At 48.6% G+C, this 13,872-nt stretch overlaps 1 protein-coding gene across 3 annotated transcripts in view; it reads left to right on the top strand.

Annotated features, from left to right (window-relative positions):
- Nucleotides 1–5,079: 5,079 nt before the first annotated feature.
- The window catches only part of LOC112262700 (semaphorin-4C-like), a 116,870-nt gene continuing 108,077 nt past the window's right edge, over nt 5,080–13,872 (top strand). For 2 of the 3 annotated variants that reach the window (XM_042331441.1, XM_042331440.1), the window contains exon 1: nt 5,081–5,660. The gene's annotated coding sequence lies outside the window, so the exon portion shown is untranslated. Of the gene's footprint in view, nt 5,661–13,872 lie in introns of all 3 variants that reach the window. The other variant, XM_042331442.1, reaches the window with a different exon arrangement.

The following is a 13,872-nucleotide window of genomic DNA, read 5'->3' as shown; positions in this document are numbered from 1 at the left end:
TTTAGTTAAATGGGCCCTCCACATTATATCTATGCCAGAATCGCTTGACGCTACGAAACCCCACTGTCTAGAGATTTCTGTCAAACATATGAACTGAGATTGTCACGTTCTGACCTTTATTTCCTTTGTTTTGTCATTATTTAGTATGGTCAGGGCGTGAGTTGGGTGGGCAGTCTATGTTTGTTTTTCTATGTTTTGGGGGTATTTCTATGTTTCGGCCTAGTATGGTTCTCAATCAGAGGCAGGTGTCATTAGTTGTCTCTGATTGAGAATCATACTTAGGTAGCCTGGGTTTCACTGTGTTTGTGGGTGATTGTTCCTGTCTTTGTGTTTTGCACCAGATAGGGCTGTTTTGAGTTCTCACGTTATTGTTTTCGTTAGTTTATTCATGTATAACGTCTTCATTAAAGAAACATGAATAACCACCACGCTGCGTTTTGGTCCTCCTCTCCTTCACCACAAGAGAACCGTTACAGAATCACCCACCAACCAAGGACCAAGCGGCGTGGTAAAAGACAGCGACGACAGCAGCAGCAGCAGCAACAACAGCGGCCAGCATCACAGGACTCCTGGACATGGGAGGAGATATTGAACGGAGAGGGACACTGGGCACAGGCTGGGGAATATCGCCGCCCGAAAGCAGAGCTGGAGGCAGCGAAAGCTGAGCGGCGGCGATATGAGGAGGCAGCACGGCAGTGCGACAGGTACGAGAGGCAGCCCCAAAAAAATTTTTGGGGTGGGCAGACGTGGTGTGGTACTAAGCCAGGTAGCAGACCTGAGCTCACTCCTCGTGCTTATTATAAGCAGCGCATTACTGGTCAGGCACCGTGTTATGCGGTTAAGCGCACGGTGTCGCCAGTACGTGCCCATAGCCCGGTGCGCTATAGGGCAGCCCCCCGAAAGTGCCATGCGAGTGTGGGCATCGAGCCAGGGTGTATGGTGCCTGCTCAGCGGGTCTGGTCGCCGGTACGCAGTTTTGGTCCAGGGTATCCTGCGCCGGCTCTGCGTGCTGTGTCTCCGGGGCGCTGGGAGGGTGCAGTGCGTCCTCTGCCTGCGCTCCGCTCGTGCCGGGCAGATGTGGGAGTGGAGCCTAAGGGAGAGGTGCATGTAGTAAGCACTAGATCTCCCATGCTTACCCACAGCCCGGTTCAACCTGTGCCTGCACTCTGGAGGGTCCGGGCTAGAGTAGTTGTCCAGCCTGGGGAAGTGGTGCCAAGGTTGCGCACCAGAGCTCCAGTGCTCCCCCACAGCCCGGTCCTTCAGGTGCCTCCTCCTAACACCAAGCCTCCTGAAGGTCTCCCCAGCCTGGTGGTTGCTGTGGCAGCCCCACGCACCAGGCTGTCTGTCTCCTCCCTGCAGGTGGTCCTGTCCGGCGCTGCTGCCGGAGTCTCCCGCCTGTCCGGCGCTGCTGCCGGAGTCTCCCGCCTGTCCGGCGCTGCTGCCGGATTCTCCCGCCTGTCCGGCGCTGCTGCCGGATTCTCCCGCATGTCCGGCGCTGCTGCCGGATTCTCCCGCCTGTCCGGCGCTGCTGCCGGAGTCTCCCGCCTGTCCGGCGCTGCGGCCGGAGTCTCCCGCCTGTCCGGCGCTGCGGCCGGAGTCTGAGGCGCCAGAGCCCCTGCCCCTCTGTCCCGAGCTGCCCCTCTGTCCAGAGCTTCCGCCCCTCTGTCCAGTGGGGTCATTGAGAAGGGTGGCCATGGTTAGAAAGCCACGGAGGCGGACAATAAAGCGGACTAAGACAATGGTGAAGTGGGGTCCGCGTCCCGCGCCAGAGCCGCCACCGCGGACAGACGCCCACCCAGACCCTCCCCTATAGGTTAAGGTTTTGCGGCCGGAGTCCACACCTTTGGGGGGTACTGTCACGTTCTGACCTTTATTTCCTTTGTTTTGTCATTATTTAGTATGGTCAGGGCGTGAGTTGGGTGGGCAGTCTGTTTGTTTTTTATGTTTTGGGGTATTTCTATGTTTCGGCCTAGTATGGTTCTCAATCAGAGGCAGGTGTCATTAGTTGTCTCTGATTGAGAATCATAGTTAGGTAGCCTGGGTTTCACTGTGTGTTTGTGGGTGATTGTTTCTGTCTTTGTGTTTTGCACCAGATAGGGCTGTTTTGAGTTCTCACGTTTATTGTTTTCGTTAGTTTATTCATGTATAGCGTCTTCATTAAAGGAACATGAATAACCACCACGCTGCGTTTGGTCCTCCTCTCCTTCACCACAAGAGAACCGTTACAGAGATGTTTGTCATTTCACTTTGATATTTCTGTAACTGGTATAGGCCAATTTTTGAACATGAGCAAACTATTTACCATGAGTCTGTCAGAAAAACAGCACAGGACATAATGCAGTACAATACCTATCCCACTGTGATAACATAAACTACTGTACCTACAGTGTTAATGCAAACATTTTCTTCGCAGTCTATAGTAACCATTTCAAAAATCGAATCAAAAATCTAATACAACTTTATTTGTCACATGCACCGAATACAACCATGAAATGCTTACTTACAAGCCCGTAAGACAACAATGCAGTAAAGAAAAATAAGAGTGAAGAAAAAGATTGACTAAATAATCTAAAGTAAAAAATAAAAGAGCAACAATAAAATAACCATACACAGGGGGTACTGATAATGAGTCGATGTGTGGGGGCACCGGTTAGTCGAGGTAATATGTACATATAGGTAGGGGTAAAGTGACTATGCATAGATAATAAACAGCGAGTAGCAGCAGCGTAAAAAAAATGGGGGGTGCGGGAGTTGATGCAAATAGTCCGGGTAGCCATCTGATTAGCTGTTCAGCAGTTTTTTATGGCTTGGGCGTAGAAGCTTGCTGTGCGGTAGCAGAGAGAACAGTCTATGACTAGGGAGTCTTTAGCAATTTTTAGGGCCATCCTGTGACACTGCCTGGTATAGAGGTCCTGAAGGGCAGGATGCTTGGCCCCAGTGATGTACTGGGCCGTGCGCACTACCCTCTGTAGCGCCTTGTGGTCGGAGGCCGAGCAGTTACCAAACCAGGCGGCGATGCAACGGGTCAGGATGCTCTCGATGGTGCAGCTGTAGAACCTTTTAGAGGATCTGAGAACCCATAACAAATAGGGAATAGGCGTTGTCGTGCCCTCTTCACGACTGTCTTGGTGTGTTTGGACCATGATAGTTTGTTGGTGATGTGGACACCAAGGAACTTGAAGCTCTCAACCTGCTCCACTACAGCCCCGTCAATGAGAATGGGGAAGTGCTCGGCCATCCTTTTAGTCCACGATCATCTCCTTTGTCTTGATCACGTTGAGGGAGAGGTTGTTGGCCTGGCACCACACTTCCAGATTTCTGGCCTCCTCCCTATAGGCTGTCTCATCAATGTCGGTGATCAGGCCTACCACCGCTGTGTCACCGGCAAACTTAATGATGGTGTTGGAGTCATGCTTGGCCACGCAGTCATGGGTGAACAGGGAGTACAAAAGGGAACTAAGCTCGCACCCTTGAGGGGCCCCCGTGCTGAGGATCAAGGTGACAGATGTGTTGTTGCCTACCAAAACCACCTGAGTTTGGCCCATTACGAAGTCCAGGATCCAGTTACAGAGGGAGGTGTTTAGTCCCAGGGTCCTTAGCTTAGTGATCAGCTTTGAGGGCACTATGGTGTTGAACGCTGAACTGTAGTCAATGAACAGCATTCTCACGAAGGTGTTCTTTTTGTCCAGGTGGAAAAGGGCAGTGTTGAGAGCAGTAGAGATTGTGTCATCTGTGGATTTGTTGGGGCAGTATGCAAATTGGAGTGGGTCTATGGTTTCTGGGATGATGTTGTTGATGTGAGCCATATGACCAGCCTTTCAAAGCATTTCTTGGCTACAGACGTGAGTGCTACGAGTCGTAGTCATTTGGGCAGGTTACCTTGGTGTTCTTGGGCACAGGGACTATGGTGGTCTGCTTGAAACATGTAGGTATTGCATACTCGGACAGGGACAGGTTGAAAATGTCAGTGAAGACACTTGCCAGTTGGTTATCGCATGCTCGGAGTACAGGTCCTGGTAATCCGTCTGGCCCTGCGGCCTTGTGAATGTTGACCTGTTTAAAGGTCTCGCTCACATCGGCTACGGCGCGTGTGATCAAACAGTCGTTCAGGCAGAAGATGTGGTATATTTAATGTAAAAATACAAGACAATGTTTATACGACCCCCTTTCAAAGCCTCTTATTCACCACTTTCTTGCAGGTACAGTATACCCCTTTTATACATCAGTGAGTAATGGCAAATTGGGAGGGATGGGGGGTGTTGTTAAATCATGTGGCCAATTTGCATTTCAAATTAGGGAGGTGTTAAACAATGGAAGTGTTAATGATTTTATTGACAAAGACACAGAGAACTATTCACAAATGCAGGAATCATGACTAGGTCTACAGATGAGTTTTAATTTACCAAGTTGAATTATATATATATATATTTTTTTATCCCAATACCATGTTCAGATATACAAAAATCTAAAAAAGCAGGCATGGTAAAATAGTGGGATCTGTGTCTGTATATGAAAGGTATATAAGAAAAACAACCAATCATATTGACATATTGACATCATTATGCTTGGCTCACTGTGACAACATAGTTTACAGTGCATATAATGTCAAATGCATTCACATAGGCACACATTAATCACAAATTCCCATACGAAGAGACAAGATGTTTTTGTATGAATCTATTTGTATGAAATGTCATGGGAATGTGGGATTATCGAATCTGAATCTGCCAATCGTAATCCCCTGTTTTGTATGTTTACTCTTTGAGGTCTGTTTTTTTCCCCTCCTTCATGCAATATCGTCATACAATATTTAATCCTTGCTCGTCGTCATCAGACAGACAGATATACCTCTATTGTGTTAACAACAAAGTCCACTTCCTACAACAAATTCCAATAATGGTATAATATTCATAGACTATGCATATATTATTCTAATGTCATAGCGTGAAGTTACCATTACTCATCAAAAGGGCTATTCTTCTGTAACGTGACTTTTGGGACTATCGGGTAGCCGAGTCTGGACAATGCACAGGGGGTGTGTTTGGATGGAGACCTGTTTATGCCTTTGTATCATCCCTGGCCGGTCCCTACAGTGATACGTACTGCAGAAGTATGGCACACTGCAGTGTAACGGCACACTACTCCACCGGTATTCCACTGGAATATATGCTTGCCAGCGTCACGACCAACCCATATCCCTGTCTCTCTGCTGACTATTTTACATCTGTAGAAACTTCTACATATCGAGAGTTGTGCAGTTCTGCTTCGGAGAGACGTCAAGAGAGCACCAAGGCCAGGTTTTATATGCTTTGGAAGTGAATCTTATTTGCGAATGATTTCCTCCTTGGTTTCGTATTACAGAGGGAGTGAGTGGAGCAGCGCGAGTATCGCTATGTAAAACCAACTGCATCATGACATGTTTTACCGATGTTTCGCAAAGAAATCTAAAGGAAAAACGCGAGCTAATAGCCTTCAGCTGACATTTGTTAGTATGTGGAATCATTTGTAACTAACTGAATCGTCCGAAAACAAAGCCGAGATAGCGGAAAGGATACGGTATCTGTCGTTAGTTTACGCGGAGGGAACTGACAGAGAGCGTAGGCTATTGCATTATCACCACAGCTGCTGAACAGAGGAGCATAAAGTGAACGAATACTACGGTAAGTTTGTTGCAGTCATTGCAACATTATTACAATCATATGAGCGTTATCTTGTAGGTTGGATATATTGTGAGACTGCCTAATGTTGGCTCTTTAAAGTAACCGAATGGGGGGAAGTAAATTGGAAAAACATCTGATCCTGTTTTTGGCTTAGTCGGCAGGGCTCCAACTGTTGCCCCAAGCTTTAAAGGTAGTCTTTTACCGGGTTATACGCACACTGGACAATATTTTTAAACCAATTGAATTGCGTATTGATGAAACTTTATCTCTGTTTAGTCCACAGTAAACATAGCGCACTGCGGTTGGGAAGCAGTTGGAAGCGAATCAAATGTTTTTTGTTCCGAAACCCCATTTAAATCCTGATTTACACCATTATATTCGACGCAGTTAGAGATCATCTGGAGAGACGTGTTCCCCATTTTCTCTACATATTCACCATATTCACTCGACTTGTATATTTGATGTGTGTCGCGTTTGTAGTGAGGTATATCATTGGTCCTCTTGGAACAAAACAGAGTCTGTATGCTATTCAAATTCGGGCATAGAGGACCTGAACTGTTATAGCCATTTGAATAAATTGGATCGCAAAATCGCAATTAAGCTTGGATTCGAAAAAAACCATCACGTGTCTTAACATGGCTATGTTGTTGTCACCGTATCGCTCATTTGGAGAGGACTTTATTTTAACGGTTATTACAGGGATCATCGACTAGATTCATCCACGGGACGATTTTTTTCTTGGACGGATGGTCAGGGGGCCAGAACATAATTACAAATCATTTGTAGACTGCAAAATCAGCGCAAGAAGACCATAATATATCATATTTGACTAAAACATAATCATTTCAAACCTTGCTTACATTTGTGTTATTGCATATATCTCTCTATTATGAGTGGGAATACTTTGGAACAGATTGTAAAAATGTAATCACTTGGAGCTGGTGTTTTTACAGTCTTCTGTGTTCAACTATAAAATCAAATCACCAGTGGGCCAAATTCCTCCAGTGGTCTACCAGTTGGGGAACCCTGCATGATTACAATTATCCAGTTCACAGTGACACATTAATTCGGCCTCTTGTTTTGTCTTGCTTTCTTTTTAACGACAATGAAGTAAGTGTTAGCTTCAGCTGGCTGATTACATTAATTAGGCTACAGCATGGCCAGACCAGTGTGAGCAAAACGGTTGAACTGACTAGCTGGACAACAAGGTTTGTGCATGGGGATATGTGGTGACTGTATTCCTAACAACTGTTGCAGGCTCAGTTTAGTTCATTACATTTAAGAATATGACTGGGGAAGGGAAAGCTGAAGTTCCTGAAAATTAAGACAACCAGAGTTAAATGGGTAAACCTAGTAAGGTATAGGGAATGGTAAGGATATTATCATGTAATTATACCAATCGCTGTCTTTGTGCATACATGCGCCACCCCCACGCCGAAATATAATGCAACATGGAAATTACAATGCCCATCTTGTTAGTGATGTTGACATTTCCAGGGTGTGTATGATCATCAAATCAAATATTATTGGTCACATACACATGGTTAGCAGATGTTATTGGTCACATACACATGGTTAGCAGATGTTATTGGTCACATACACATGGTTAGCAGATGTTATTGGTCACATACACATGGTTAGCAGATGTTATTGGTCACATACACATAGTTAGCAGATGTTATTGTGAGTGTAGTGAATAACTTGTGTGTATGCCTATTTACCACACTTTTCCAGAGGCTGTGTGTGTGTCCATTTGGCAGGCAGGAGAAATGGTGGTGGAAGCAGGCACACTCAGCTCCCTCCCTCCCTCACCCTAGATGTTAAAGTGTCTATTGAGAGTCCGATTTGGCTCCTGCCAGGTTGATCTCTTCATTGTTACCACACAATGGCCCCCACATCCTGTGCCTGCCCCTCCTCCTAGGCCCAGAACCCCCATTCCTCAGCCCCCTCTCAGCCTCACAGGCAGTCTCATGGTTGGCCTATAAAGAGCTTTTAATACTGTGATACCGTCATTCTTTAGGTTAAGCAGCGAGAGATGGATTTGTAATGGCTTGGCCCTCTTTATCTCCATTTTTCACAGCTAGCATGTGTTTGGTTAAGCTGAAGCTGGAGTTAGCTGAGACGTGGGTGCAGAGTGGTGGTTGCATCATGCATGGGAGGCTGGGGACATACTGTAGTCTACATGGAGCACCAACAGATGTCCTGTGTCTGGCTGCTACAGCGTATTCAGTCATCCCTGTGCCACTTGTGACATTTAAATGCAACCGATACTGTAGTGAAGGACCACGCGTGGCAAACAGCCATGTAAACACGTGAATGCATGCGAATTACATGGTTAAATACATCTCTTTACTCTCCCCTGATGATGCTAGAGGTGACATAACACCTCCATATATATATGCATGACTGGTTTCAGCATGTTTTGTTCGCAGTTCGCAGGCACTGATCTGTTTGATTGAGATTTACTGCACAGCTCAGTGAGCAAGTTTGATTTTACCTCTGTGCTGCCACAGCAATCTGGGGATGAGATTAAAAAAGAGCCCCTCTCTTCACAAACTGTTTCATTGCTTTCCTTTGGAAGGATTGGACCCTTCTCCATCTTTTACTTTTCATTCCGCTCCTATCCCTCTCTCTCTGTCAGGTCTCCTTTTCCCCTCATTTTGTCCCTGTCTTTCTCCTCCACCATCCTTCCCTACACTCTGTCCATCCTCTGACCCATCCTCTCTCCATCCTCTCTCCATCCTCTCTCCATCCTCCCAACCTTTCTCCATCCTCTCTCCATCCTCCCATCCTCTCTCCATCCTCTCTCCATCCTCTCCCATCCTCTCTCCATCCTCCCATCCTCTCTCTATCCTCCCATCCTCTCTCTATCCTCCCATCCTCTCTCTATCCTCCCATCCTCTCTCCATCCTCCCATCCTCTCTCCATCCTCCCATCCTCTCTCCATCCTCCCATCCTCTCTCCATCCTCCCATCCTCTCTCCATCCTCCCATCCTCTCTCCATCCTCTCTCTATCCTCCCATCCTCTGATCCTGTCTCCCATCCTCTCTCCATCCTCCCATCCTCTCTTCATCCTCCCATCGTCTCTCCATCCTCTCTCTATCCTCCCATCGTCTCTCCATCCTCTCTCCATCCTCCCATCCTCTCTCCATCCTCTCTCTATCCTCCCATCCTCTGATCCTATCTCCCATCCTCTCTCCATCCTCCCATCCTCTCTCCATCCTCCCATCCTCTCTTCATCCTCCCATCATCTCTCCATCCTCTCTCCGTCCTCCCATCGTCTCTCCATCCTCCCATCCTCTCTCTATCCTCCCATCGTCTCTCTATCCTCCCATTGTCTCTCCATCCTCCCATCGTCTCTCTATCTTTCCATCGTCTCTCTATCCTCCCATCGTCTCTCTATCCTCCCATCGTCTCTCTATCCTCCCATCGTCTCTCTATCCTCCCATCGTCTCTCCATCCTCCCATCGTCTCTCTATCCTCCCATCGTCTCTCCATCCTCCCATCGTCTCTCTATCCTCCCATCGTCTCGCCATCCTCCCATCATCTCTCCATCCTCTCTCCGTCCTCCCATCGTCTCTCCATCCTCCCATCCTCTCTCTATCCTCCCATCGTCTCTCTATCCTCCCATTGTCTCTCCATCCTCCCATCGTCTCTCTATCTTCCCATCGTCTCTCTATCCTCCCATCGTCTCTCTATCCTCCCATCCTCTCTGCATCCTCCCATCGTCTCTGCATCCTCCCATCGTCTCTGCATCCTCCCATCGTCTCTCCATCCTCCCATCGTCTCTCCATCCTCCCATCGTCTCTGCATCCTCCCATCGTCTCTGCATCCTCCCATCATCTCTCCATCCTCCCATCGTCTCTCCATCCTCCCAACCTCTCTCCATCCTCTATCCATCCTCCCTATGCCTTCTTCATCCCGGTGTGTAATGAGTGGGATGGTCTTGTATCAGCTCTGTAGTAGGTCAGAGAGGACAAGAGTGCAGTCAGTGCCAGTGGCTGGAGCTGTTATGGTGCGAGGCAGGCCAGCTGAGAGGTCTGTGGAACAGGAGCAGAAGGGTCATCTGGATGTGTGTGTTAGCCTTAAGAGTAGCGGGAGGGGTTTGGGCTGGGGCTGGACACAGCATTATGTGTAGAGAAGCAGGGGGGGGTCGTATTTTAAGAGCACCGTGGAGAGGGCTTGGGGTTGGGGGCTGATATAGGCCTGTGTTTTGATGGTGCTCCCAGAGGCCTGTGTGCTGGAGGGAGGCTGCTCTGTGTGCACAGCTGTGGGCCAGAGAAAGAAACACTCATCGACAGACTGTGAAGTGTGGCTGGGTTCTCTCTGCAGCACACACACACACGCACACTGTCTTGTATAACTAACCTTGTGGGACACACACATTTCAGTCCCATTAAAAATCCGATACCTAACCATAGTTTCTAAACCTAACCCAGAGTTCCTATCCCTAAAACTAACCCTGAACCTAATCCTAACACTAATTTGAACCGTAACCCCTAAACCCCCTAGATAGCATTTGATCTTGTGGGGACTAACAAAATGTCCCCAGTTGGTCAAAATGTTCATTGTTTACTATCCTTCAGATATCCCCACAAGTATAGTTACACACACACAAACTACAGGCCATTACACAGTAGGCCTCAGGGCTGGTTAGGAGAGGAGCGGTCCTGTGAATAAATCACGATGGTGGTTTCTAGCGCTGGTTCTGATTCTACCCTCCTAGCTCTACAAAAGATGAGAAGCTTTGGTCTGTCTTCTTGGTCAAAATACCCAGAGGATGTACACTGTAGTTGGAGTTATTGAGCTTTAGAGAAACCCTCCCACTCTCTACGCAGTTCATAACAAGTCCAGAATTCTGACTGAGGCATTACATTATTTATGGGAGAGAGAGCAGAGGTGGAGAGAGCAATGACCTGCTTCTTTGTTACTAGCTCACCAATACTGACCATCTGCTGTTTCACTGTCCTCCCTCAAGGCTCCCAAACTGTGTGGGTTGGGGGGGCGGGGGTTGGGTCAAGTGCATGTGCAGGTGTTTGTGTTATTTAATGAGCATTTGTGTGTGAGCTTTGCCTGGCATAATGCTATTGGTTTATCATAGTTTGTGTGTAAACCTTCTCATAACAGCTTCTTAAAACAACCTTAAATGGGGTCACCTTTTATTTCTTCCATTTGTCTCATCTCAGCATTTGCTTGGTGTGCTCCCCTGAAGCAGCTGGAAGCTAGGTTATATTAGAGACAGTTGGGCAATGATTTCCTTTGTGCCAAAGGCTGGCCAACAAGCTCCGGCTGTATTAGGCCTACGTACTGTGCCTGCTTCCCAAATGGCACCCTATTCCCTACAATGTGCACTACTCTTATGTAGGGAATAGGGTGCCATTTGGAACGCATCCATAGTAATTATTCACTGGAATGTTGCTCAGAGAGGAGATTCTTCTGTGGTAGATGGTGGAAGTTGGAACTCCTGCTGTTGCTGTTCACCTTGAACAGATGTGTTCAGCAGCCTGTCTTTCTAAAGTGCATTGTGTTTACTGAGCACCAATGTAATGGTTATCTTTTGTACCCTAGTTTATGAGATTTGCCTGTGTGTGTGTGGTTGTTGTGCATGTGGTTGTTGTGTGTGTGTGTGGTTGTTGTGTCTGTGTGTGCGTACATGCCTGCATGTCTGCATGTAAACATGGTGGTGCTGGGGTAGGAGTGTGTGTGTATTGTGTCTAGCCTGACTGTGGGCCCTGCATTGTGTATGCAGACTGTGGTCCATGCCGATGAACAGCAGGAGACGAGCCCATTTTCCCAGTTGAGCATCGCAGTTTGTTTTTATTAGAGCCTTTGTGGGCATTGTTCTGTTCCGATATAGTTGCCTTGCCATCCCGTGTGACTGCGCTACCAAGCCGTTAACAGCAGGAAGTGCCAGGAGCACGCCTGTTACACACACACACACAAACTGTTGCTGAAGAAAAATAACAATAAAAAGTAGCCCTGCAGCTGGTATGGAGCAGGAGCTTAGCCAGGAAGGAGTGAGGCTGAACTGAGTTGAGTTGTAGGCCTTTTCTCCAGGGGAGAGCCGGAGAAAAGAGGAGGAGGAGAGTGGGCGGAGGCACAGGGCCACAGCTTATCACTGGGTCCCACCCTTTAGAGACCCAGCCAAACCCCAGCCAAGTTCCCGCCAAACCCCAGCTGAGCTCCACCATGGCTGGACTGAGACAGCTTTTCTCTCAAGGTGTGGTGAGTGGTGTTAGCCTAGCCTAGCGCCTCCTGTTGGCAGCCCAATGCCAGTCCAGTCCAATGTCAATGCTCTCTTTCCCAGCTGCGTAAACTGTAGGCAGGGCCAATGCCAGACCTAGGTCCAATAAAGGGGCTGTTGTTAGTGGTGTTGGGCCCAGGCCCGTCGCTGTGGCGATGGGGGCCCCACAGGGGTGTGTGTATGTGTTTGTGTGTATATGTGTTTACCCCCTTGTCCTCCCAGCCTGTAGCAGCCTGACCTCAGACCAGGGGCTGGCTGCACCCTGCAGACCCCATGCTGATCTTTTCCAGCCGCTGCACCCTATCTGGCTCACTGAGATGGAGAGGGGGTGAAAGACAAAAGGAAAGAGGGTGAGGGAATTGAGGGCGTGAGAGAGATGGTGAGGAGGGAGAGCAATATTGATAGGGAGAGACAGGAAGGGAGAAAGAGAGGGAGAGACAGGAAGGGAGAAAGAGAGGGAGAGACAGGAAGGGAGAGAAAGAGGGAGAGACAGGAAGGGAGAGACAGGAAGGGAGAAAGAGAGGGAGAGACAGGAAGGGAGAAAGAGAGGGAGACAGGAAGGGAGAAAGAGAGGGAGAGACAGGAAGGGAGAAAGAGAGGGAGAGACAGGAAGAGGGAGACAGGAAGGGAGAAAGAGAGGGAGAGACAGGAAGGGAGAAAGAGAGGGAGAGACAGGAAGGGAGAAAGAGAGGGAGAGACAGGAAGGGAGAAAGAGAGGGAGAGACAGGAAGGGAGAAAGAGAGGGAGAGACAGGAAGGGAGAGACAGGAAGGGAGAAAGAGAGGGAGAGACAGGAAGGGAGAAAGAGAGGGAGAGACAGGAAGGGAGAAAGAGAGGGAGAGACAGGAAGAGGGAGACAGGAAGGGAGAAAGAGAGGGAGAGACAGGAAGGGAGAAAGAGAGGGAGAGACAGGAAGGGAGAAAGAGAGGGAGAGACAGGAAGGGAGAAAGAGAGGGAGAGACAGGAAGGGAGAAAGTGAGGGAGAGACAGGAAGGGAGAAAGAGAGGGAGAGACAGGAAGGGAGAAAGAGAGGGAGAGACAGGAAGGGAGAAAGAGAGGGAGAGACAGGAAGGGAGAAAGAGAGGGAGAGACAGGAAGGGAGAAAGAGAGGGAGAGACAGGAAGGGAGAAAGTGAGGGAGAGACAGGAAGGGAGAAAGTGAGGGAGAGACAGGAAGGGAGGAAGGGAGGGAGAGACAGGATGGGAGAGCGGGGGAGGATGAACTCAAAGACCCCAATATATATATATAGTTGGAAGAGAGACGGAGTGAGAAATGAAGAGGAGGAGTTGAGGGAGATGGAAGAGAGAAATAGGTGACACAGACCTGGGGAGAGTGAGAGGAGGGCAGACAGAAAGTAATGGAGTGAGGGAGGGCAGACAGAAAGACATGGACTGAGGGAGGGCAGACAGAAAGACATGGAGTGAGGGAGGGCAGACAGAAAGACATGGAGTGAGGGAGGGTAGACAGAAAGACATGGAGTGAGGGAGGGCAGACAGAAAGACATGGAGTGAGGGAGGGCAGACAGAAAGACATGGAGTGAGGGAGGGCAGACAGAAAGACATGGAGTGAGGGAGGGCAGACAGAAAGACATGGAGTGAGGGAGGGCAGACAGAAAGACATGGAGTGAGGGAGGGCAGACAGAAAGACATGGAGTGAGGGAGGGCAGACAGAAAGACATGGAGTGAGGGAGGGCAGACAGAAAGACATGGAGTGAGGGAGAGCAGAGAATAGCCTTGCACATAGGTTCTGAGAGAGTTAGATAAGGCTGCACCAGCAGTCAACAATTCCACCATCAATCTCCTACCTAGCTCTCTCCCTCTGCTTTCCTCTCTTTTCTCTCTCCTTTTCTCTTTCTCCCACAATCCCTGTATTTGTAATAGACCCAATCCTGTACCGCCTTCTTTCCTCCCTCCCTCCCTCCCTCCCTCCCTCCCTCCCTCCCTCCCTCCCTCCCTCCCTCCCTCCCTCC

This window comes from Oncorhynchus tshawytscha, linkage group LG12 (assembly GCF_018296145.1).
Source record: "Oncorhynchus tshawytscha isolate Ot180627B linkage group LG12, Otsh_v2.0, whole genome shotgun sequence".
In the NCBI taxonomy this organism is placed as follows: Eukaryota; Metazoa; Chordata; class Actinopteri; order Salmoniformes; family Salmonidae; genus Oncorhynchus; species Oncorhynchus tshawytscha.
The sequence above is the reverse complement of the archived record's forward strand: the minus strand, read 5'-3'. Positions and strand labels throughout refer to the sequence as shown.